The sequence below is a fragment of the Gracilinanus agilis genome, chromosome 3, assembly GCF_016433145.1.
Source record: "Gracilinanus agilis isolate LMUSP501 chromosome 3, AgileGrace, whole genome shotgun sequence".
Taxonomy (NCBI): Eukaryota; Metazoa; Chordata; class Mammalia; order Didelphimorphia; family Didelphidae; genus Gracilinanus; species Gracilinanus agilis.
The window spans coordinates 392,440,571-392,467,480 of record NC_058132.1 but is presented as its reverse complement, the minus strand read 5'-3'; the positions used below and the strand labels follow the sequence as shown (position 1 = coordinate 392,467,480).

General features: G+C 34.6%; 1 pseudogene; it reads left to right on the top strand.

Annotated features, from left to right (window-relative positions):
• LOC123241611 overlaps window positions 1–26,524 on the top strand; it is a 55,934-nt pseudogene extending 29,410 nt beyond the window's left edge.
• The last annotated feature ends 386 nt before the right edge of the window (window positions 26,525–26,910 follow it).

Here is a 26,910-nt window from a genome sequence, read left to right as displayed (position 1 = left end):
AAACCAGGAAAGAATTTGTTATAAAAATCTATAGAGAAAAGAGAATCCAGGAAAAAGAGTCAATGATGCTGCTAAAGGCTGTGAAAAGGCCAAGAAGGAAGAAGGTTGACAAAAGACTAATGGATTTTACAATTAAGAAATTGTTGGTAATTTTGAAAAGAGAAGTTCCAGTTGAATGATGAGGTCAGAAGCGAGATTACAGCAATGAGAGGAGAGGAAATAGAGACAATTATAAAAGACTTCTAAAAGAGATTAACCACAATATGGAAGACAATTGTAAAAAAAAAAAATGAGATAAAAAAAAGCAAAAGTTGCTAATGGAGGGAGTAGTCTTATGCTAGGGTATAGAGGGACAATATTGATAAGATAAAGCAGTAAGATCCTCAGAGAAGAGTTTAGAACTAATTCACCAATGAATCAAGATATGGAATGGAATAAAGTTTAACCAGTTCAGACATAAGGAGGATGATGCATTAAGTCAGGGGTCATGACTAAGTCGAGGAAAAGGGGGACTACAGTGTATAAGGAAGCATAAATATGTACATTGAAATTTATTAGTATGAGTGCAGGATTTAGGGTAAAGGGAGACTGTGAGCCAGACAATTAACTCATTGAGAAAAGAAGGATTGTTTCTGGAAATCTGTAGATAAGTTATCAGAAGATTGATATGGATGGCAAATATGGATTGAACTCATTCCAAAGTAGATGTTACAGAGTGGCAGGAGTACAGGATGAGCCTGGAAGCGGCATTGAAGAGTAAGGAATATTATAACACACATCCACACATGTGAATATATATGTATATGAATGTATGTATACATACATGTGTGCACATGTGCCACATAACATATGTATGTGCCATGCATTGTGGCATATTATTTATGTATACATATATACTCTGGGTGTGTAGGTATGTAGATATACATGTGTAAATATACAGAGATATATAAATTTAATGTATAGTGTATATATACACACACATTAATCCCCTTTATCTGCTATTTCATTTATATGCAATCATTCTGGGGGAAGGTGGAAGGCAAGTAGGGGTACTAAAAAATCTTCATTGAATGAATAACATTTACTCTATGGTTTTATTTGAATATTTTTAACTTCTTGGTAAGGAAAATAGTATATATATATATATATATATATATATATATATATGTACTTAAGTAGTCTCCTACCATGTGCCTATTATTTGATGAGATACCTTAAATTAAAAAACAAAACCAGATTCTACAGAGGAATATGTTTGACCTGTGTTTGGCAATAGTATATGCCAGAATATAAACTGGGGAAAATTTGAGAAATCTTGCCCTGGTCATCATGAATCTTAGGCTATTTTATTTTAGGAATGAGCTTCATGATTCCCTTGTGAGTCTGAAGAATATAGCAGTTTTCATTGTTGTTTAATGAGGAAATAAGTTACAGTATTTTATAGTGCTGTTTTCTTAGAAGACATTATATTTATCTTAATGTTTTGCAATCATTTGATTAGGAAGAAAACACTTTAAAGTTTGTGTTTATTGTTTTATACTATTAGAGGGAATGAAGTTGAACTAATGTAATGTACAGTATAATGTAAAAGGAAAATATCTTGATGGTTTGTTCCTGTATTTTAAAGTTTGAATCTTAGATGATAACAAAAAGATCTCTAAGTAATGTTTTAGTAACATCTCTAGGTGTATCAAACTTTTGATTGGTTAATTACCAGTTTTTAAAATTGAACCATGTATATCACTAAATTCTATATCTATTTGTGGCAAGGAAGTGACCCAGAGTTCCTCATATCTAAACCCCTGGATTGCAAACTAGAGACATATAAAGTACAAACCCAGTGATGGGCTCTGCGTATTTTATCCAACGATGAACCTAAATAAATTTGGAAAGACTCATAGCAATTGGAATCTTGACTTAGTAATGTCTTCATTCAGTCATTCAATTATTGATTGATTGATAGTTTTGCTTCAGCAACCCATAAACCCTTTTAAGATACAGAAAGTTTGTAAAATTTGCTTCTGTGGAGGAATTAAACCATGGATCCTAGAAAGACTAATATGATATATTTGATTATTATATTGGAACTAATGAAGGAACCCCCAATCTTGCTTTTGAAGATTGCCAAGCACATAGACTTTTGGGTATGAATGGAAAGGATACTTTTAGTTCTCTCTTGGAACATGACTATGAATTCTACTAAATTTAACCACGTGTTTATCTTTCATTTAAACAAGCTCTTTGAAGCAAATTCAGCATCACTCGGAATGTTTTATTTCAATATAGTATGTACCTTCTTGAATGAAGCTTTCCCACATGGAAATTAATATAAAGCTACATGCAAACCTTCATTACAAATATGATAGTTGTATTAGATGAATATTCACTCTAAAGCCTACTTGTTAATTTTCTATTTATGCTTTGATTCTTGCTTCCCTGACCTGACTGTGGTGTTAGTTTACCTCTGAATTTTCAAGAGAGAAATGATGAATCCCCCATAGTCTCTTTTGAACCTCTGTCTTTATTCAAACCACAGCTCCTGCTAACCTTGATGGCTGTGGAATCACAAAATGAAATCACGATGTGGCTCAGTTCCTATTTTCCTAATCTCTGTTATGGCAGATCACTGTAATAAAGCTTTTGTTCAAACTCACTAATAGCTTTGCTAATAGAATTTAATGACCGTAGTGCTGTTACTCTCCTGATTTTGAGAGTTATATGTTTGTATTTATCTGGTATTAACAGTCGGGAATGGGGAGTATTTGATTTGTGAAGTGGAAAGATAGCAGTTATAACAATAATAATGTTATTAAAAGTAATGATAAAAAGTATACCAGCCTCTTCTGATACTCCAAAGTTCTCCATAGGCCCAGATAATCAAAACGAAAATTGCTCAAGGTTCTGGATGAATATTGCTGAATAGATTCATGATACAGAGCAAAAGAGATAGCAAGTCTTCTGTGTGTTTGAACTTTACAAACTAAGAGTCTAGCTACATTGCTGGTTTACTTGTCCAACTCTTTTAATCCTTGGATGTCTGTTGTATTCTTCCATGAGACTGAATCATAGAGTAGGTTGTCCTACAAGTGATAAATCTGTTAGATTATGGGTTATATCAAAAGCTTGGTAAATGCTGGTGTTACACCATAAGGACAGAGATTTCTCTGGGTCCTTACTTTCCTTTGAAATTAGGATATAAGATATGGTAGTGATGGGCAAACTATTCCCCATGGGCCAGATCCAGGCTACAGTTTGCCCATCACTGCCTTAAGCAATTCTGTAATCACTACATCTGGCTGTGATGGTATAGTGATTAGGGAATTGCTTAAGGCAGTGATGGACAAACTATGGCCTGGATCTGGTCTACAGGGAATAGTTTGCCCATCCCTGGGCTACAGGACTCTGATATTAAGTTTAAATAAAGTATTGGAATACTAGTACTTCACAAGAGGTACTTAGATATGTGTGTGTGTTTCATTTTATTCTTTCTTGAATGGAGTAAGCTAGATATATGGCAGTATAATTAGAATATTATCAGATGAATTTTTATAAGCACTTTCAAAGATTACATTATTGTAATTATTTTTATCAGTTGTCACTAAACTATGTAACTCTTATCTATAGTAATGGATGGGAGACTCTGATAAAGATAAGCCCAAATGGTTGTTAATAAGAATGTAATTCATATTTGCCTTTTGAATGTGTAAATTTGCCACACTTTGTTTTGAGCAAAATAATAAAACCTTTAGATAGACCTAGAGGAAATGAACAGCTATTTTTTCATTGTCTTCACTGCTCTGTAGATTCAATTCAATTTGCCCCTTTTATTTCTTTAAGTACTGCTTTCAAGTTTATTCCCTTGTGTTCTTTAAGGGGAAAAAAATCCTTTGATGGTCTCTTTGTTGATAGTTTTTAATGCCATGGATGACTTTTTTTAAATTTTGTTCTTTTTAACTTTTTAGTAGTCTCAATATATAGAGTAAATTATTTTATTCTTACATTTCCTTAATAGCTGTACTTATTTACATTTCTTATAAGATGCTTCTGTTTTGGGGAGTATTTGCAAGTTGAATTATCAGCTAATGTCTGTTTTCTATATTTATGAATGCATCAAATGCTACTTTAAACTGAATTTCCATCTTTTATTGATAATGATGTTCAAATTTGCATGCTATGCCATTTTGGAATGTATTTTGAAATTCTTTGCTTTTCATAAAATATTTTTAATTCCCATATGTGATTTCTATTAAATGTAGACTAGATAAGTGTTATTTGAATATCCTTGCCTTAATATCGAAGGTCTTTTCCCTGGGACAAGTTGCCATCTTGGCATCATTTATACATACATATATCTTACTTCCTGTCTTAGAATCAAAATTAAATATCAGTTCCAATGGAGAAGAGTGGTAAGGACTAGAGAATTGGGGTTAAGTGACTTACCCAGGAACACTAAGCTAAGAAGTGTCTGTGACCATATTTGAAGCCAGGACCTCCCATATCCAGGCTTGACTCTCTATCCACTGAGCAACCTAACTGTCCCCATTCTTTTATATTTAATTTAATATTCTCTGTATTGTATGTATTCACAGGTAGATAAAAGAATTGCTTTGTCATTTAATAAGTTCTCAGATTATGCAAACACTATAGAAACCTTATAAATGAAATTAGTGTACACTTCATTTAGAGAATAACTTTGACCATTCATTAGAGTCTATTAAGAAGAAAAATCATGATATATTTGTATGTGTATGTGGCAGAGGATTAATCTCAAATTTGAATTTTGATAGAAATCAGAAAATACTGGTCAATCTATGTTATACATTATGAGTTTATCCTCTGTATATTTATTGAAAGAATTCTTACTACAACTCCAGTGGCAGACAGGACAAGGTTGACATGTGCCTCATTTTATTCACACATGATTATAGACTCTTCTGCTAGGTGACCTATTAGTAAAGTTTTCTGTCCCAAAGAGGTTGTAGATTTTGAGTATTTGTTGTAGAATCATCTAATAAAAATGATTCTCTTTTATTTATGCATGTTAAGGAAATTGTGCCCAACATTTCTATCTATAAGAATGATTTGGTATAGTTTATTGATTCAATTCTCTAGAATATTTTGAAGATTGTCTTTTAAGCATAGGGGTTTATGCTTATTTGCTCTACAAATGACAACAGATATCTGAGGTAAAGTTATAGTAACTGTTCTAGTATTTTGATGGCTCCAACTTCATTTATTTATTTAGACATTCATTCATTTATTCGCATATTTCATTAATTTATTCATTCATTTTGCAATCTTTAGTATGGAAATCACAAAAATAATCATTTTGCAATTTTATTGGTCCTTTTTTTGCCATCAAAAAGCATTTCCAGAAATATGTTCACATGACTCAAATATTTGTTTGCTGCTTCTTTGTTGACATTTTTTTGGGAAGGGAGCTAAGTTTATGTGTATGTCATCCCAGAAGGGTAGATTCCAATCAGGATATCTTTATGTCTTACCTAGAATAAGCCAGGGATTTATAGGTATCACCATCATACGTGTAACATTTAAGCTCTAAGCCTTTGAGTTTCATCTTTCTTCAGAATACAATAGGTTATTTAGACCTATGGCATGACATTTTAATATTACTAAGAGAAAAAAATCAAATACACATAACTTTATTTCATTAGTCAAAAAAAAAAGACATTAAAACCATTAGTTTGACTTCTGTAATCTAAATGCCATTTTTAGTTCTTTCACATTGACCGTATGGTTGTGGGTTTGCCAATTAGTCACATTTCAGACCATCAAAGGTATTTAATCAGTTTAGAGGCAGACAGAAATTATAGGTAATATTCATTTATTTTCCATTTGTCCACCCCCATATAACATGGATTGATGTTTGGGGAGCAATACCAGCAGCTGCCAAAGAAGCATTGTTTTTTGTTTGTTTGTTTTAAACCCTTACCTTCTCTCTTTGAATCAATAGAAGAGTGGTAAGGGCTAGGCAATGGGGATTAAGTGACTTGGCCATGGTAACACAGCTGGGAAGTTTCTGAAGCCAGATATGAATCCAGGACCTCCCATCTCTGCATCTGGCTCTCAATCCACTGAATCACCCAGCTGCCCCACCCCCCAAAGAAGCATTGTTAAGGAAATTATAGTCATTAGTGTAAAATTATATCACATTTCTCATATAAAGGTTCAAGAAGGAAATTCACATATTCATCCACTTGTAGCTTTTGGAAGTAGTAATGTTCAGAAAAATAGATGTAAAAGTTGAAAAATATATAGTCATTCTTTGTAAAATAATGATAACTATTACTTTAAATATTTTAATTAAAGCAAATTTTAGTGATTTTATACCAGAAATAAAGGAAATTTTCGTGATGGAATAGTTTCTTCTAGTCATTAGAAGAAAGAAATATCATATACCAAATACCAAAGAAGAACCAAATTTCAAAAATATTTTTAACTAATTTATTTGGATTTTTCACATCCTTTAGTGAATTTCAAATATATTAACAGAAAATACTTTCTCCCCCAAAGACTGTACAACTTCTGAAATGTCAAGAAAAGCAAAAAAAAGAAAGACACAAAATTGTTTCAATGCAAATAGCATACATCACATATACATTTGCATCCTTCCCCTCCCATCCTACCTCCCTGTGTTGTTATGTTTTTTATTAAGAAAATGAGTCACCTTATTCCTCAGTGAATACTCAGCAGATAAGTAATATTACAATGTCTCTGTGAAGTATTTTAATGTTTATGAATATTTACTTATGATTTTAATTATATTTACTTATAATTATATGCACATAATTATGATAATAATTATAATATTTACTTATAATCCCATTAATTATATCTTTCTTGGTAGTTATTGATAGATTTTATATCATATGCTTTGGATATCTTGACTAGAATCATTAAAAAACCTGTTGATGTTATATTTCATTTTTATCTACAAATTATAGTAATTACATTAATTAAATGAGCAGAATACAAAGATATTTTGGTTGTTTCTTGTAGACTTCCCATTTGTTTTTATTCTTGGCTTTACATTTGGCAGTAAATTGTATTTTTATTTCTGCTTAATAAGGATGAAAATGGGTCTGAATTATGTTCATTCTGGAGAAAGGAAGAAACATTTGACGCAACACCAAATTTGCAAAAGAGAATTCCTAGGAACAACAAAACATTTGGTTAGCAACTTATGTTCCTCAAAACATAATTCTCAAATCTCTTTTTGTCATTAGTTTTGTTTTTTATGGGACTTAAGTAAATAGCACAAACAGGTTCACTTCTTTTGAAAGGTAATTCATTTTGAATTCTCAACCTTTATATTGGTATATAGATTCTATCATGAATACAAGATTTAGTTTAAGTGTATGCATAAATGAACCTCACAATCATAAAGACCTAGGTTTATCTACTTATCTGACACTTTCTATGGATTACTTGACTTGTATTCATGGATTAGATCCCCAGCAGGCAACTGCTAACTCATGTTCTAAGAATAACTTCTGGATTAACACCCCTGATAATATAGCTCACAAGCACCCATCTATGGGTGCTCCATTAACAATTAGCCAGTAGAATAATTTACCTATTAGCAAAGGCATACACTAAAATGTCACAGTAGTAATAGTAAGTTGTGTTATTTTCTCCTATTCAGTATTTTTTTTATTTTTTATTGTCATGCAAAACGCAATTCTATATTGGTCACTGTTGTAAGAGTAAAGCCATACATAAACAAAACCACAAAATAAAATAAAAAATACACTGATATGAAAGATGACTCCAATAGTTTTTTCTCTATCATATATCCTTCAGAATTGTCCCAGATCATTGCATTGCTGAGAGTAGCCAGGTTTTCACAGATAATCATCATCCAATATTGCTGTTATTGTATACAATGTTCTCCCAATTCTGTTTATTGCACTCTGTATCAGTTCACACAGATCTTTCAAGCTTTTTATGAAATCATCTTGCTAATCATTTCTTATAGCACAATAGTATTCCGTTACCAACATGTACCACAATTTGTTCAGCTATTCCCCAATTGATAGATATTCTAATTCTTTGCCACTACAAAAAGAGCAGCTATAAATATTTTTTCACAGGTGGGTCTTTTCATTATATCTTTGGGATACAGAACCAGTAGTAGTATTACCAGATCAGAGGGTGTGCACAGTTTTATAGAAGCATAGAAATTCATTTATCTGTGTTTTTTCTGTATTTTATTGATGTCAGTGTTTAGAGATGTGAATTTCCCCCTAAGTACTGCTTTGGCTCTATCTCATAAATTTTGATATGTTTTCTCCTTATTGTCATTATCATTAATAAAATTATTGATTATTTCTATAATTTGTTCCTTGATCTACTCTTTTATATCATTAGATTATTTAGACTCCAATTAATTTTTATCTTTCCATAATGATCATAATTTCTATTGTGTTATCTGAAAAGGATGTATTCATTATTTGTATTTTTCTGCATGTGGTTGTGAAGTTTTTATGCCATAATACATGGTCAGTTTTTGTGTAGGAGTCATGTACTACTGTATGTTTCTTTCTATTGCCATTCAATTCTCTCTAGAGAACTATTATTTCTAACTTGTCTAAGATTTCATTCATTTCCTTTACCACTTTCTTGTTTGGTTTTTGTTTTGATTAATATAGATGTGAAAGGAGGCAGTTCAGAGCTTCCATTAGTATATTTTTACTTAATATTTCTTCCTAAAGTTCATTTAATTTCTCCTTTAAAAATTTAGAGGCTATATCATTTAGTATATAATTTTTAGTATTGATATTACTTTATAGTACTTTTTAGCAAAATGTAATTTCCTTCCTTATCTCTTTTAATCAGATCAATTTTTGCTTTACCTTTGTCTGAGATCTTGATTGCTATTACTGAATTTTTTACTTTAGAATCTAATTAGATTAACCTAGGGGATCATAGCAATTTACCTACTGTGTTAGATTCCTATTTTCTTATTTCTTCTACCTCTTCTCAGTTGTAAATAAACTTCCATAAAAGTCAATCTTACTTGAGATTATTCTTAATTGAGGAATGATAATAGTTCAATCCTCTGGCAATCATCTTTTAATATACTGAACCCATAAAATACCATTTTCCCCCTTACATTTTTTTTGTACATTTTATAGTGGTTCCCAGATTTTTTGGCCTACTTCCCCCTTTCCAGAAAAAAATATTACTTAGCCCTCTGGAAATTAATTTTTTTTTAAATTTTAATAGCAATTAATAGGAAAGATTAATGCACCTGTGGCCATCATCACCTCCCTGGATCACTGCAGCACCCACCAGGGAGCAGTAACGTCCACTTTGGGAATCACTGCTTTAGATGATGCATGATAAATTCTGCACCAGTACTTATCTTTACTCTGTGTCACCCTGCCTCAAATGTGTTGTAAATAATATATAGTAAGATTCTGTTTTTAAATCCACTCTCCTATCCACTTCCATTTTATGGGTGAGTTTGTCCTATTCACATTCACAGTTATGATTACTAACTGTATATTCCCCTGCATCTTATTTTCCCCATTTGATCCTGCTCTTTTTCCTTTCCCTCTGTGCCTCTTCACCAGTGTTTTGCTTTTTATCTCTCCTTTACTTAATCCCTCCCTCCTATTACCATCCCCCTTTCTTGTCTTATTCCCTTCTTACTTCTCTATAAGGCAAAATAGGATTCTATACGCCAATGACTGGTTGTTATTTCCCCCCTGAGCCTCTGACAATGAGAGTGAAGTTTATGTATTGCCATCACCACCCTCATCATGCCCTCGATTGTAATAATTTTTCATACCTCTTTAGGTTAGATAATTTACCCCATTTTATCTCTTCCTTCTATTTTCTCTCAATGAGATCCTCTTTTTAACTCTTTGCTTTATTTTTTATCTCATATATTTTTAATTAGCATACTTCGTCACCACATAAGTATACTCTTTCTAACTGCTATATTACTAATAAGAATTTTTAAAAATTACAAATATCCTTTTTCATGTAGGAATATATAGTTTGACTTTATTGAGTCCCTCAAGTTTTCTCTTTCTTATTTAGCTTTTTAGGCTTCTCTTGGTTTGTGTTTGGATTTCAAATTTTCTTCAGGTCTATTCTTTTCCTCAGGAATTCTTGGAATTATATCAAATGACCATTTTTCCCCCTGAAATAAGATGCTCAATTTTGCTGCATAGGTGACACTGTTTTGTAATCCTAAATCATTCACCTTCTGGAATACTATATTCCATGCCTTCAAATCTTTTAATGTGGAAGCTGCTAAGTCCTGGGAGATCTTGATTGTACCTCCATGGTATTTGAAATGTTTTTTTTTGATATATGACTACTTGCAGTATTTTCTCCTTTGCTTGGGGTCTCTTGAATTTAGCTATAATAATCCTGGAAGTTGTCATTTGAGGATTTCTTTCTGGAAGTGATCTGAAGATTCTTTTTTTTTAAACCCTTACCTTCCATCTTAGAATCAATACTGTATATTGTCTCCAAGGCAGAAGAGTGGTAAGGGTAGGCAATGGGGGTCAAGTGACTCACCCAGGGTCACACAGCTGGGAAGTATCTGAGGCCAGATTTGAACCTAGGACCTCCCATCTCTAGGCCTGGCTCTCAATCCACTGAGCTACCCAGCTGCTACCCTTAAGATTCTTTCAAAATTTCTATTTTACTCTTTTGTTCAAGAATATCTGGGCAGTTTTCTTAGGTAATTTCTTGTGTTATGATGTCCAGGCTTTTTTTCCTTTTAATTATGGCTTCCAGGTAATCCAATATTATATTTTTATGTGCGTGGGAGTTCATTAAAAAAATCTATTTATTTAGGATATGTTTCCATGACTGCATGTTTCATGATTTTCCCCACCCCTCTCCCATCACATCTCTTGGAGCTGACAAGCAATTCCACTGGGTTATACATGTATCATAGTTCAAAACCCATTTCCTTGCTATTCATATTTACAATAAACACCAATCATATCCCCATTGAACCATGAGATTGATCATATTTATTTCTCCTGCATTTATACTTCCACAATTCTTTCTCTGGAGGTTGAAAGGATTCTTTCTCATAAGACCCTCTGAATTATCCTGGATCATTGCATTGCTGCTAGTAGAAAAGTCTATTACATTCAATTGTGTCATAATGTAGACATTTCTGTGTGCAATGTTTCCCCGATTCTCCTCATTTTGCTTTGCATCAATTCCTGGAGGTCTTTCCAATTCACATAGAAATCCTTCAGTTTTCATTATTATTCCTTTCAGCACAATAGTTCTACATCACCATTATATACCACAATTTTTTCAGCCATTCCCCAATCAATGAACACCTCCTCATTTTCCAGTTTTTTTGCCAACTAAAAGAGTTCAGCTATAAATATTTTTTGGACAAGTATTTTTCCGTATTATCTCTTTGGGGTACAAATCTAGCAGTGGTATGGCTGAATCAAAGGACAGTGATTCTTTTAAAACCCTTTGTGCACAATTCCAAATTGCCCTCCAGAATGGTTGTATTAATTCACAAATCCACCAGCAATGCATTAGTGCCCTGATTTTGCTATATCTCCTCCAACATTTATTATTTTCCTTTACTGTCATATTAGCCAATCTGCTGGGAGTGAGGTGGTACTTCAGGGTTGTTTTCATTTGCAGTTCTCTAATTATGGGAGATTTAGAAAAAATTTTTCATTATCAGATTTCATTATCAGAAAATTGCCTATTCATGTCCCTTGACCATTTGTCAGTTGGGAAATGACTTGATTTTTTGAAAAATTGATTAATTTCCTTATAAATTTGAGAAATGAGACCTTTGCTAGAGACTTTTGTTATAAATTTTTTCCCTCAATTTGTTGCTTCCCTTCTCATTTTGGTTGCATTGTTTTTGTTTGTACAGAGGCTTTTTAATTTAATATGATCAAAATTATTCATTTTACATTTTGTAGTGTTCTCTAATTCCTGCTTTGTCTTAAATGCCTTTCTTTTCCATAGATCTGACAGGTATAGTCTTCTATATTCACCTAATTTGTTTATGATTTCCCTCTTTATATTTAAGTCATTTACCCATTCCAAATTAATCTTGGCATAGGTTTTAAAATGTTGATCTGTACATAATTCATTCCATACTTTTTCTAATCCCCCCAGCAGTTTTTGTCAAATAGCGAGTTTTTATCCCAAAACCTGGGATCTTTGGGTTTATCAAACACTATCTTATTACTGTCATTTACCCCAAGTCTATTCCATTGATCCACCCTTCTATCTCTAAGCCAGTACCATATTGTTTTGATAACCACTGCTTTAAGATCTAGTTTAAGATCTGGGACTACTAGGCCCCCATTCCACACATTGTTTTTTCATTATTTCTCTTGATATTCTTAATCTTTTGTTCTTTCAGATGAACTTTGTAATATTTTTTCTAATTCTATAAAAAAGTTTTTTGGTAGTTTGATAGGTATGGCAATGAATAAATAGATTAATTTGGGTAAGATTGGCATTTTTATTATATTAGCTTGTCCTACCCATGAGCAATTGATGTTTTTCCAATTATTTAGATCCAATTTTAAGTGTGTGTAAAGTATTTTATAGTTGTGTTCATAGAATTCCTGTGTTTGTCTTGGCAGATATAGTCCTCAATATTTTATATTGTTTAGAGTGATTTTATTTTTTTAAACCCTTACCTTCAGTCTAGGAGTCAATACTGTGTATTGGCTCCAAGGCAGAAGAGCTGTAAGGGCTAGGCAATGGGGGTTAAGTGACTTGCCCAGAGTCACACAGCTGGGAAGTGTCTGAGGCCAGATTCGAACCTAGGACCTCCCGTCTCTAGGCCTGGATCTCAATCCAATGAGCTACTAAGCTGCCACCTATTTAGAGTAATTTTAAATAGAGTTTCTTTTTCTAACTCCTGCTTCTGAATTTTGTTGGAAATATATAGAAATTTTGAGGTTTTATGTGGATTTATTTTGTACTCTGGAACTTTGCTAAACTTATTGATTATTTCCATGAGACTTTTCGTTGATTTCCTTAGATTCTCTAAGGTATACCATCATGTTATCTACAAAGAGTGATAGTTTAGTTTCCTCATTGCCTACTTTAATCCCTTCAGTTTCTTTTTCTTCTCTAATTGCTACTGCTAGAATGCCTAATACAATCTTAAACAATAGTTGTGATAATGGGCATCATTGCTTCATTCCTGATCTTATTGGGAGGGCCTCTAATTTATCCTCTTTGCAGATGATACTTGCTGATGGTTTTAAATATATACTGTTTATTATTTTGAGTAACAGTCCTTCTATTCCTATACTTTCTAGTGTTTTCAGTAGGAATGAGTGTTGTATTTTGTCAAAGACTTTTTCTTCATCTATTGAGATAATCATGTGGTTTCTATTGGGTTGATTATTGATATGATCAATTATGTGGATGTTTTTTTTAATATTAAACTGTCCTTGCATTCCTGGTAAAAATCCCACCTGGTCATAGTGAATAATCCTTGTGAAAACTTGCAGTAGTCTGCTTGCTACTATTTTATTTAAGATTTTTGCAACAAAGTTCATTAATGAGATTGGTCTGTAGTTTTCTTTCTCTGTTTTTGGTTTTCGTGGTTTGGGAATCAATACCATATTTGTGTCATGAAAGTAATTTGTAAGACTCCTTCTTTGCATACTTTTTAAAATAGTTTGTGTAATGTTGGGATTAGGTGTCCTTTAAATGTTTTATAGAATTCACTTGTGAATCCATCAGGAATTAGGGATTTTTTCTTGGGGAGTTCCTTGATGGCTTGTTCAATTTCTTTTTCTCAGATGGGATTATTTAAGTATTTTATTTCCTCTTTTTGCTAATCTAGGTAATTTATATTTTAAAATATTAGCCCATTTCACTGAGATTGTCATATTTATTACCATTTAATTTAGCAAAATAGTTCTTAGTAATTATTTTAGTTTCCTCTTCATTAGAGGTGAGATCACACTTTTCATTTTGATACTGTTAATTTCACTGTTTTCTTTCTTTTTTTAATTAGATTAATCAGTATTTTATCTATTTTATTTTTTTTCAGACTATCTGCTCGTAGTCTTATTTATTAGTATTTTGCTTTTTGTTACTCTCCCACTTCCTCCTCCCATCAATTACCTCCCCCTTCCCTTGTCTTATTCCCCTTCTATTTCTCTGTAGGGCAAGATAGAATTCTATATCCCACTGAGTATACTTACTTTTTCCTCTCTGAGCCAGTTACAATGAGAGTAAAATTTAAGCATTGCTCATCACCACTCTTATCCTCCACTCCCTATAATTATTTTTCATTTCTCTTTTTATATTTTTTTATTTTCATTTTTTATTTACTCCATTCTTCTTCTCCCTTCCCTTTTCTCTCAGTGCCACCTTCTCTTTCACCCCTTGATTTTTTTACATATAATTCATATGCCTACATATCATATGTATATTTTATATCATCACATATACATACACATTATATCATCTTATATTATCATATTTAGTGGTTCCCAAACTTTTTTGGCCTACCACCCCCTTTCCAGAAAAAAGATTACTTAGCCCCCTGGAAATTATTTTTTTTAATTTTGATGGCAATTAATAGAAAAGATAAATGAACCTGTGGCCATTACTGCCCCCCCGATCACTGCAGCACCCACCAGACGGCAGTAGTGCCCACTTTGTGAATCACTGATATACCTTATATCATCATAATCAGCTTACTTTCCAACTCTCTTTCTGGGTAAATTCCTTCTGTCTTCTTGACTATTAAGAGTAATTTTGGGGGATTATAAGTATCCTCTTTCCATGTAGACATAAACATTTTGGCCTTAATGAATCCTTTTAATTTTATTTTTATTTACCTTTTGGGGCTTCTCCTGTGTCTTGGGTTTTGACTTAAATTTTTTGTTTAGGTTAGCTTATTCCTCAAGAATCCTTGGAAATATTCTGTCACATTGAATGTCCATTTTTTCTCCTGAAAGAATATACTCATTTTTGCTGGATAGGTGACTCTGGGTTGTAAACCCAAATCTTTTGCCTTCCTGAATATTAAATTTCATGCCTTTTGATCTTTTAATGTATAATCTGCTAATTCCTGTGTGATCTCAATTGTAGCTCCATGGTATTTGAATGGTTTCTTTCTGGCATGGTATGGTAATAATCCTGGAAGATATTATTAAGGATTTCTTTCTGGAGGTAATTTGTGAATTATTTCAAATTCAATTTTATTTTCTTCTTTGAGGATCTCTGGGCAGTTTTCTTTAATAATTTCTTGTAGTTGATGTCCAAGTTTTTTTCTTGATCATGGCTTTCAGGTAGTCCAATAATTCTCAAATGGTCTCTCCTGGATCTATTTTCTAAATTAATTATTTTTTCCAATATATTTTTTGTTTTCCTCTTATTTTTATTCTTTTGATTCTGCTTTACTGTTTCTTGGTTTCTCATGAAATCATCAGTTTCTAGATGTTTAATTCTGATTTTTAAGGTCTGATTTTCCTCTGTAAGTTTTTGGTTCTTTTTTCAATTGGCCTGTTTCTTCTTGCATCACTTCATTTCTCCTTGTATCACTTCCCTTTCTCTTTCCCAGATTTCCTCCAACTCTCTTAATTGGTTTTTGAAGTCTTTTTTTGAGCTCTTCCAGAATTTGTGTCCAATCCATATTTTTCTTTTGGACTTTGCATGTGTTCCTTTTGCTTTCACTATCTCCTTCTGTGTCTCCATAAAAATTATTTAGAGTTAGTTGCTTTTTTGTTGTTATTTGCTCATTTTTTCTATCTAATTATAAGTAGGTTTGGGGTGATGATGTGATGGTCTGAGGGCTGACAGCTCTTGCAAGCCCCCTCTCCTTGGCAATTCAATTAATCCTTGAGATACTGATAACTTAAAGACTTGACTCAGGCTTAGGTGTAAGCTTTTGATCTCAGTCTGAACTCAATCAGGTCAGGGGCTGATCAAATTCTAGCTCCAGGCTTAGGGTCAAGTTTTTTATCTCACTTGTCCTTGATCCTATCAGACACAACCTTGATTGCCCCATCTTAGAGCTCTGCCTTGAGATTTTGATAAAAATATCAGTATTTAGTACTTAGTACTATTAGCCATCCTTAACTGTGTACTATGTCCTTATCCTAAGTCCAGACTATGATTCCTGGCTTAGCTCTGAGCCCAAACAAATTAGCCCATTTTAGCCCAGACTGCCCTTGACTAGGAATCTGGAATTCTCCACAGGTTTGAAATTTCAAGGAGTGTGGATTGGCTTGTACTACTATTTGCCCAGGCAAGATCTCAAGGTCTGGATATTGGCTTATGTTCTGAACCTAGGACAGCAGATATTGGGCATAAAGGTTGTGGCTTGCTCTTGGTTTGTTCTTCCCTCTTTGCTACAGCCTCTTGCTGGCTATACTGTCCTGTCACCCCAGTGCCCCAGATGTTCTCTGCCTATTTTTTGTGTTTTTCTTTTCTTGAAAGTTGTTTCACTCTATCTCCTTGTTGATTCTTTCACTCCTGTACTCATTTTGTGGTGATACTTTAATTTTGTTTAGAGAGGATTATGGTAGTAGCACAAAGCTGCTCTAGATTATTCTGCCAATTTTGGCTCCTCCCTCAGAAGTCTTAGTCCAATAATTCTTAAATTGTCTCTCTACTAGGTCTATTTTCTAGGTCAGTTGTTTTTTTTCCAATGAGATATTTTACCTCCTGTTTTTTCATTCTTTTAATTTGTTTCATTGTTTCCTGATGTCTCATGAAGTCATTAGTTTCAAGTTGCCCAATTGTAATGTTGGAAAGACCACTGAGATGTGCAGGTACAGACAGCCCCTCAGAGAAAGAAAGTTAGAGAACCAAAGAACCAATGATATGGAAAGCTGATTCCACAGGTGCTGCCCCCCAGGGTGGTCCAGACAAACTGAGAAACTATGGCTGGTTCCTGAGATGTGGAATTGGAGAGCTAGTGGGTAGATAAAACTGCTTATTATATGGGGAGACCCAGCAGGAAGTAAGGGTCTTTTGGCTGGGGCAAGGAACCTGAATGAACTCTTGTTCAGTGGTGAGCTTCAATCCATCATGATGGCCAATAGAGTAGGAAGTTAAGTAACTCTCACCTCTTTCCAACCTTTCCTTCTCTTTACTTCTAGTACTTTGATTTAATAATGTTATATATCTATTAGCAACCTCATAATTTAATTTTAATCATACTATTTTTATGGAATGATTTTCTTCTATTAGCTTTTGAGCCTCCTTTGTCATTTGGCCCATTTCTTCATACATTGCTTTCATTTCTCTTCCCTATTTTCCCTCTGCATCTCTTAACTGATTTTTAAATCCTTTTTTGAGCTCTTCTAGAATCTGAGTCCAATTCATATTTTTCTTTTGAACTTTGTGTGTTTGTTTGCTTTTACTCTCTTCTTCTGTGTCTGTCCTTTGCTCTTTGTCTCCATAAATTTTTTCTATGGTTAGGTGTTTATTTTGATGCTTGCTCATTTTCCCAGCCTTTTTAAAGGTATGCTCTGTTTCTCCAGGAGTTTAGGTCACCCTCTTAAATTTCAGCCTTTTCTTAATGCTACCCTTAGCCTTATTTCTGGGTTTCTGCAAGTTTCAGTTCTTTCAAGATGGTATGATGTCTTGTGGGCTAGGAACTCTGAGAGCCACCTCTAATTCACTTAGGCTTTTGGTCTCACTCTGAGCTTGATCAGGTCAGGCACACAGAACACAGAATAGTGCCATGCCCTGGGGCTCCACCTTAAGCTTTGGCAAAAGTCAGTAAGACTCCCTCAAGTCAGAACCCTGGGCACTTCCCCTGCCAGCTTTATGGTGTGGTGACCTGGATTCAGTTTTACCAATTGCCCAAAACTGGGATCTATGTCCTCACTACAAGCCTAGGCTGGGACTCCTGGCCTTGCTTTGGGCCCACACAATCAGGCTGTGCAGCAACTACTGTCCTGGGCTGGAATTCTGGATCTCATTATAGATTTGCTTGGAACTTTAAGGGTTATGCTTTGGGTTGGACAGCTATTGGCCCAGGAAAGATCTCTGGGTCGGGATGTTGGCTTGAGCCAGAACCTGGAACAGTAGATGTGGGGGGAGAAGGGAGATCTGAGAGGGTTTGGTGGGGCTTATTGCTGGCTTGCTCCTCGCTCCTTGCTGTAGTCTCCTGCTGACTGTGTTCCTCTCTCACACCAGTGCCCAAGATGTTCTCTGCCTACCTTTTAAGTAGTTCTCTTCATGAAAATTGCTTCACTCTGTATCCTTGTTGTTTTTTTCACTCCTGTATTCATTTCATAGTGTTATTTTAAGATTGGTTTGAGCATATTCTCATGGTGGTTTCAAGCTTCCCTGCCATCTTGGCTCCAGAACTAGAAAAATCGTCCTACCCAATATCCAAAGGAATAGGAAGCTCAAATTTATAGTACTATGGGAGTGAGTACACACATGCAAAATACAAGTGTCAAGGGTAATTCACAATTCCTGTAATGCAGTACCTAGAATTCCCTAAGCTCTTTCTAGAGTACTCAAATAGCTCCTTTTGAGAGCAACAATTTTGTGGGGCAGGTTGCTCGGCTGAACTCTTAGTTTTCTCCATTACAGGCTGCTACTAGAAAACATATTTCATAAGCTAATTCCTCCAACAGGTGACTGCCTTTATGTATCAAATCTGGAATACAGTTCTCTGTTTCCTCAAATATGATTTGAAATCTCTGAATTGATGAACTCTCAAATTGATGGATAGAATATCTCCTCCTATGCAAGGTATTGCAGATAACATTGTCAGGAATGAAAGAAAGAAAAGAAAATCACCCCCACCTCCATGCTCCACAAAGCACTCTTTGAGCCTTGAGTTCCATAAACTTCCCATTTCTTATCAATTTAAAACTCCCAGTGGAGTGATCAATATGTGTGCTCAGCCAACTTTGTTATTCACTTCTGACTTACTTAAAAGACTCGTTCTACCTCAATAAGGTATGACCTCAATTTTAGCTAGTTTAATGTCTTGATCCCACAGTAAAAACTCATGATTTGTAACTACATCAACTGAATTGGGGAGGGGAGAAATCTACAGGCCTGCAAGCATTTATTAAATGTGTCAAGTACAGTATTAAGTGCTGAGAATACAAATACAAAAAAGGACATTCCCTTCCCTAAAGGACCTTATACTCTAACAGGGGAATTCAGTGAATAAAAAGCAACTAAAAAAGAGGAAGATGTGCTTAGGAGGGCTGGGAAAGGAATAAAAATGGCTGGTCTCAGTCCTTTTTCCTCCTGGGATTTTCCAGTAGAAACTCATCAATGGAAGAAGGGGGCCATGGACAGGGACACAGAGATTTTCAAAAAAGAGAAGCCACTCAGAAGTGGAGTATCAATTGCACTTTCATATTCTTTTATTTTATGGGTAGAATTCAGCTTTTACTTTGGTGCTGATCTTGTGTTATGAGCCATTAAAATGATGAGGTCATTCAGCATTTTCTTTAAACATATCTTTATAAATTATTCAGCATATTTACCCGAATATCATGTAGCTCAAAATTAGATTTAACTGTGTAATGCATTCCTTATTTGTAGAACCAGAAAAAGTGCAATTAAATGCTGCATGAGGGGGTCTGTAATAACCTCACTTTTTAATGCCACCTAGGCCCTATGCTGTGATTGTCAAGTAGAATAGGGTGATTATGTTTTTCCTTAACATTTTTGCTACTTTTTTATTAACTGAGCACGTAACTATTGGTGTGCTGTGCAATAGATAAAAGAAAAATGACACCTTGAATATACTATCTGTAATATGAAGCTACCTTGATCTTGCCATTTTTTACACTATCCCTTATTCTAAAATTTTCTCTGATTTCCCAAAAATTTACCTTGATATTTCCCTCTATCATTCCTTTTTACTTCTTTCATTCCTTCTTTTTTTATATTTATTTGACATTGAAATTCGAGAAAGCTGACACATTCTCTTCTGGGATTAAGCTTATATCCCATGTATCTAAAGAGTACAAAGGACAGTGTCACAAAAAGAGCTTCTTGGGTCGTCCTGACTACTAATCATTTTTGGCCCCTGAACAATTGAGTGAAAATGCAATCGAGAGTTCCCTTTGCCAATAAAATCATAGGTATACTCTTTTCCTCTTCTTCCCTAATAATAAATGTGATTTGATACTCCCCAAATGGTTGACTTCCATTAAGAAAATCAGTCACTGACCATGGTAACAACATTGCCAAGGAAGAGAGAAGGTTCCTGAAGTTTTGCTTTGTGATTTGGGGTTTAAATTTATATCTAAATCTCTGAAACCCCAAGGAATGTATCAAAACTGATGACTTCCAGGTTGAAATATTGCCTATTTCTGGCAATCTGGTATACTATGTCTTCATTTGCATCAGTAGAAAGTTATGGTTCAGCAGAAATATTGCTGAATTTGGTGTCAAATTTAAAGGATGTATCTTGGGTCTCTCTCTGGCACCTAAGTAATTTTGAGTAGGTCATTGAAATTCTATGACACTCAGTTTTGTTATCTGTGAAATGGAAACAAGTAGTTTTTCCACTGCCTTTCCCACAGAGTTTTAGGAATATAATTTGGATTACTTATAGGGATTTTTAGCCATGAATGCCTATTCATGTGTAGGTTGTTAAAACATTGTTTTTAAGTTGATAGTTTTATGTAAAAATAAGTACTGCTAAATCTCATGTATGCAGGCCTTCCTAAATTTTCTCAATATAATAGATAAACAATTAGGAATTGTTGGAGACAAGGTCAATGCAAGTGATGAAAGAGAAAGGATAAATTTCCCTGGTATGCAGGATTTCATATTAAGTGTTTCTCATAACCATTGCTTTAAATTTTTAATGAAAAACAAATAGGAACTTTTTTTAAAGAAGAGAAATAGTTTCATTAAGGATCAGCACTAATTCAGTCAACAGTGAAATATAACCACAATGCCAAAAAATGCTAACTTTAACATGTTATGAGGGGAATGTATATAAAGTGATTCATTCTGGAATTTTTAAAAGTCATTTGTATGAAATAGTATAGTATAATGGAAGCAGTATCACTAGCTCTTAAAGTCATAGATACTCAGTTTATTTCTCATATCCGATAGTACCTGTTTGGTCTTAAACAAGTCATTTACTTGAAAAGTCTTTAAGTTCTCTCATAAATAAAACAAGTTACTCAATATGTTACAAATTAACTCAACTGATCTTATTCACTTACTCTATAACTTGGAATTATTTTCATTTAAATGTAACCAAATATTGGGTCTTAAATATTATATTCACTTTCACTAAAAATGTATTAAGTGCCCCAAAATGTTTTAGGGACCTGTGTTCCACCTAATGCTTATAAATATACAAAATATTTGTAATTATAAATGTTACATTGAAAATACTAAATATTATAATTAAATTTTGAAGACATTATTTAATCTATACAATTAAAATTAAGGGACAGCTAGTTGGTGCAGTGGATGGAGTGCTCAGTTGGCCCGGAGACAAGAAAACTCAGTTTTCTCAGTTTAAGTATGGGCTGAAATATTAGCTGTGTAACCCCGGGGCAAGTAATTTCATCCTGTTTACCTTAGTTTCCTCATCTGTAAAATGAGTTAGAGAAAGAAATATCAAACTATAGCTGTGTATTTGCCAACAAAACTCCAAATGAGGTCATGAAGAGTCAGACATAGCTGAAAATTATTGAACAACAAATAAACAGATTTCCCCTTTCAGAATATCTAATTTTATAAAAATAAATTACTGTTTATCAGTGATAGGGACTAGCCCTGTAATTTCATTGATTATATGGAGCTTCCTAGGGAGAAAACCAGACCTGAACAAATTATTTGTTTTTTTGTTTTTTTTTTTTCAGGCATCAGGAGGAGCAGGCTTGAAATATCATTGACTAAACCTCATCACATATTACCTATAAGTGAATCAATATATTCTGTGATACTAAATTACAGAATGGGAGGAAGAATAATAAGGTAGATAAAAGGAAGAAGATAGAGAGGATGTGCTCTGCCCAAGTCTAATCAAAGGTTAATAATAAAGAGAAACTATTAACTCTAGTAATCTCTCAGGAAAGAGTGCTGACCAAATGGGTAGGAGGCTAAGGGAGGAACAGGGATGGAGGAAGGGGTAGACAAAAAGGGAAATTTTGTTTTAGTGGTGGGTGGAGTTACCACGGATGAATACTCTGAAGAGGAGAAGTGGTCATCTATTCTATGGAGAAAGATACTTTATGATGGAATATATCTTTAGGGACTCATAACAAGGGAGACCACTCATCCAGACTCCTGAGAAGCAGGAGACCAGAGCTCCTGCCACCCAGAAGCCCAGAAGTGATCCAGGAAAGAGATTTTACCAAATTGACAGAGTGAGTGGAGGTGGAGGGGAAGGGGGGAAAGCCTTAGAGAGAGCATAGGACAATGCACAATCAGGAACACAGAAAAATCTCTTCCATTGGAAAATATCTTCTCTATCAGTAACAGGAACTGGTATTTCAATGATGAGGCACAAAAGAAAAATGAGCCCTTCCTTCTCTGAAGAGAGTAAGATTTACATGACAGAAGAATGTAAATGGTTTAGCAAGTAGATCCATTTATTCCAGAGACCCTCAATGATCAACCAGCATCAATTGCCTACTACTTTCCAAGCTCTGTGCAAAGCATCAGAGCTTACAAGAGTGTGAGAGTCTGCAAACCCTTTGACCACTACTATATCTACATCCCAAAGAGATTAAAGATAGGGTGAAAGAACCTACCCACACAAAAATATTCATAGCAGCTCTTTTTTTCATGGTTCTACTTGCTTTGGTTGTTTTAAAATGCCAGAGTGTAAATGATTGTGTGAGATAATAAGTGGGTAATGGTGTGTTTTCAATTTTAATATACGTCTTTTTTATGTCTGGGGCTCACTTAAAAATTAATTCTTATTATGGTGAGGCACTATTCCCTATTGCATTGTCGATATTTATATGTTGTACTTCAGTTTTTTTCAGTTGTTTATGACTTCATGACTCCATTTGGGGTTGTCTTGGCAAAGATACTGGAATGACTTGCCATCTTCTTCTCCACCTTATTTTACAAATGAGGAAACTGAAGAAAACAGTTAAGTGATTGCCCAGGGTCACACACCTATTATCAGATTTGAACTCAGGGAGTTGTGTCTTCTTGACTTTAGGCCAACACTCTATCCACTGTACCACTTAGCTACCCTATAATACCTATTGAGAACTAAAATTTAAAGATGTTAATGTTTTTCAAATAATTTGCCATGTCTTTTTGGCTTCTTTTTATAAGTGTTTTGGAGAAAGGCATAGCTAATTTCCATTTTAAATTTATAAAATTTTAGGAAGAGATAGCTAATAAGTAAGAAAAAATAGAAAATAAAAATCTCTAAATATTATATTAGTAGATTGAATCAAATCATATTCATGTCAATTAGTAATTAATGTTATGTCCTACTCTTTACAAAATCAACTGCATATTATTAATGTCATTGTTGAATAGCACTCTTTTAGTTAACAAAATGCCTTACATAATTTCTCATGAGAAAATAAAAATGAAAAGTATAGTTACCATAGATGATATTTATCTCAGTTATCCCAATGAGGAAGGTCCTTAATTTTTGAAGGATTAAACAGCCTATGAAGATAGGGAATGAAAATAAACTCACTTGATCCCAAGGTGAGAATTCTTTTCACTTTAAAATTGAGGGGAGTGGAGCAGAGCCAAGATGGCAGCTTAGTAGGAGCAAAAGCTAAAATTGCTCTGACAATCTTTCCACACCAGTCTTTTAAAAAATGCCCCCAAATGACAAGAGTTCAAAACCAACAGCATTAAAAGGTGGGGGGGGGGCTCTTCTGCTGAATAGAACTTGAAAGGTAGGCAAAAAGTGTTAATTTTCACTGGATATGGGGGAACCAAAAGCAACACTGGACACAGTGGAGTACTGGCCAATCCCCCACCCACATGGGCAAAGGCCATCTTCAGACCCTGACTAGACCAACAATAAAGAACCCCACACTCTGGACCCACCCCTTGAAGTCCCAGGCCCTGACACTACCCCATTGAGACACAGAAGTCCATAGTTGATGGCCTTTTAAATCCACACTGTGGTGAAGACCTAGGTCCAGGGAAAAATATCTCACAGTGCACAGTCCTGTAAACTATCAGCAGAGGAGACTGAATCCAGCAACTTTCAGAATTCCCAGTCCACAGACAAAAACAAACAACCCAAAAAATGAACAAAAAATGGGAAAATGAACAAACTGCAAAAGAAACACCTAACCCCAGAAAATTTCTGTGGAGACAAAGAGCAAAAGTACAGTCAGTAAGGAGTGTTGAGTTCCAAGCAACCACATGAAACATTTAAAAAAAATAATGGAAATTGCTCTCAAGTGTTGAAAGAACTCAAAAAGGAATTAAAAAATCAAATAAGAAAGGTCAAAGAAAAATGTGAAGAAGAAATTAAAATAATGCAAAAAGAAAATGACAGTTTAAAAAGAAAAATTTTTCAACTAGAAAAAGAGGCACAAAAATCCAAAGTAGAGAAAGAGATCCTGAATCTGTAGTATGTGCATTCTTTAAGCAAAGGCAGTGTACTAAAGAAGATAAATGTAAGTTCTCCCATGATTTGTCTCTGGAAAGAAAATGTGAAAAATGAAGTGTTTACATAGATGCCTGAGATGAAGAACTTGAAAAGGATACCATGGATAATTGGGATGAGAAAAAGCTGGAAGAATTAGTGAATGAGAAGCATGGTGAGACAAAAAGAAAAAAAACCCAAAATTCAAATAGTGTGCAAGTACTTTCTTGATGCCATTGTAAACAACAAACATGGCTGATTGGGTTTTGCCTTGGAGGTGGTGATAATTGTATGTACTGTCATCCTCTTCCTCCTGATTTTGTAATAAAAAAAAGATAACAAGAAAGAAGGAAAAGATGATGAAATTTCATTAGAAGATCTAATAGAAAGAGAGCTTTCTGCTTTAGGACCAAATGTTACCAAAATTACTTCAATATCTTCTTTCATGGAAGAAAAAAAAGATTGAAAAATGAGCAAAATATGGAAAGAAGAAAAACAGACTTTAAGGCAGGAAACGTACTAGTGATCAGTGGCTTTAAAGTTTTTTAATTTCACCCTGAGCTGGTTGACGATGATGATAAAGAAGCAGATGATACTCTGTATACTCTAGGATCAGGTGATGATGAAGTTGAAGATCTAATAAGAGTTGTATTATGGTGGCAATTGAGGAGGAGAATAAAGCTAAGGAGGAATAAGGTGGAATCAGTGTAGCAATGCGCTCCTCACTCACTGTTGGCCACTAATACTGTAAGACTATGAGGGGGTCCCCTTGGAAATTGGGGAACCCAGGGAAGGTGTGCCACCCCCCAAAGGGTGGGAGGGAAAGCTTTCACACAAGCTGGGTTTTGTGGTGACTAAATTTGTTGTTGCTCTGAATTGAGGCTCACATAAGCCTCCCCATTCTGCACCACAGGTGGTCAGGTTTAAAGATAAATTTCTACCTGATTAAGCTGTAACACTCCTTCCCTCAAATGACTCTCAAATAATTAGAAACACTATCTGACTTTTAGGTATTTAATGAGGACAACAAGGTATTGAATAAAGTTGGTGGGTTAGGTGGTGGTCAATGGAAGCTGAAAGCCCTAAATTATTGAACCCTTCAAGTCTTTCACCTTGAGGAGACTGAGTCTGTCTCAACTCAAAGCTTCTCCTACCCTTCCCACTAAGCCTATCCTAATATCTCTTATCAGTTTGTCTGTATTTGATAAGTGTCTCTGTAAGGCAAGGTTCAAGAAAAGTGGGGGTTTAGGGATCTGCTCCCATATGAAGTCCAGAAACCTCCAAACACTGGTTGGCACGATGTTGGACTGAGGTGATATCAAGATAACAATGAACAAAGGGATCAGATCTTCTCAAACTGGTCAGGAAACTCTTGAGGTTAGCCTTCAGGCTGCTCAGAGCTTGATTTTCTGTCTCCCCCTCACCGAGATCTTCCTCCAAAGACCCCTTCTCAGGAAAAATCCTTCCAAGAAGTCTCTCTGTTCTTCCAACTGCCATTTGATCTCCTGTTCCTCTTCCAGGATTCTTTGACCCCCCCACCCAACCCCAAGAATCTCTTGCCTTCATCTTACAGAGTAAATGATATAGATTTGAGCCAGCATATCCCAAAGGACATGGATGAGACTGGTGTTAATGTGGCTACTTTTGAAAGATTCAGTACATATACTTCAGAAGAGAAAGATGATAATAAATTGAGTGAAGCTTCAGGACATGGGGCAGAAAATGGAGAACAAAGTGATTTGGAAGAAAATAATGAAGAACGGGAAAATGGGGTTATTGGTGCTGTTCCTATTGATTTTTTACTAGAGAGTATTTGGAAGAACTTGAAGAGGAATTAATTAAACACACTTGATTTAGAGGAATAACAACAAGCAAGTTAGATGAAAAAATTATGATTTAATGATGAGTAATACTTAAACCTTACTCACATTGGAATTGACTCAGAGTGGGAAGAACAGCCAGATTCATTAGGGGATAGCAGAGAAATAAGAAATGGTGTGGTGAGGATGGATGTAATATAAGGGGGTGGGAGAAAAAAAACACTGGTGTGGAGGGAAGGATTGAAAAGAGAAAGGGAAGGAATAAAAGAGCAAATTAAAATGGAAGGGCGTACACAGATGGTAATCATATCTGTGAATGTAAATTGGATAAACTCACCTATAAAATGGAAGCTGATGGCAGAGTGGATTAAAAACCAGAATTTTATCATATGTTGTTTAGAAGAAACACATCTTTCTGAGGGACTTATGGAAAGGAAAACTACCCACATTCAGAGGAAGAACTACAGGAGTAGAAACAAAGAAGAAAAACAACTGCTTGGATACTTGGGTTGATGAGGACATGATGGGGATGTA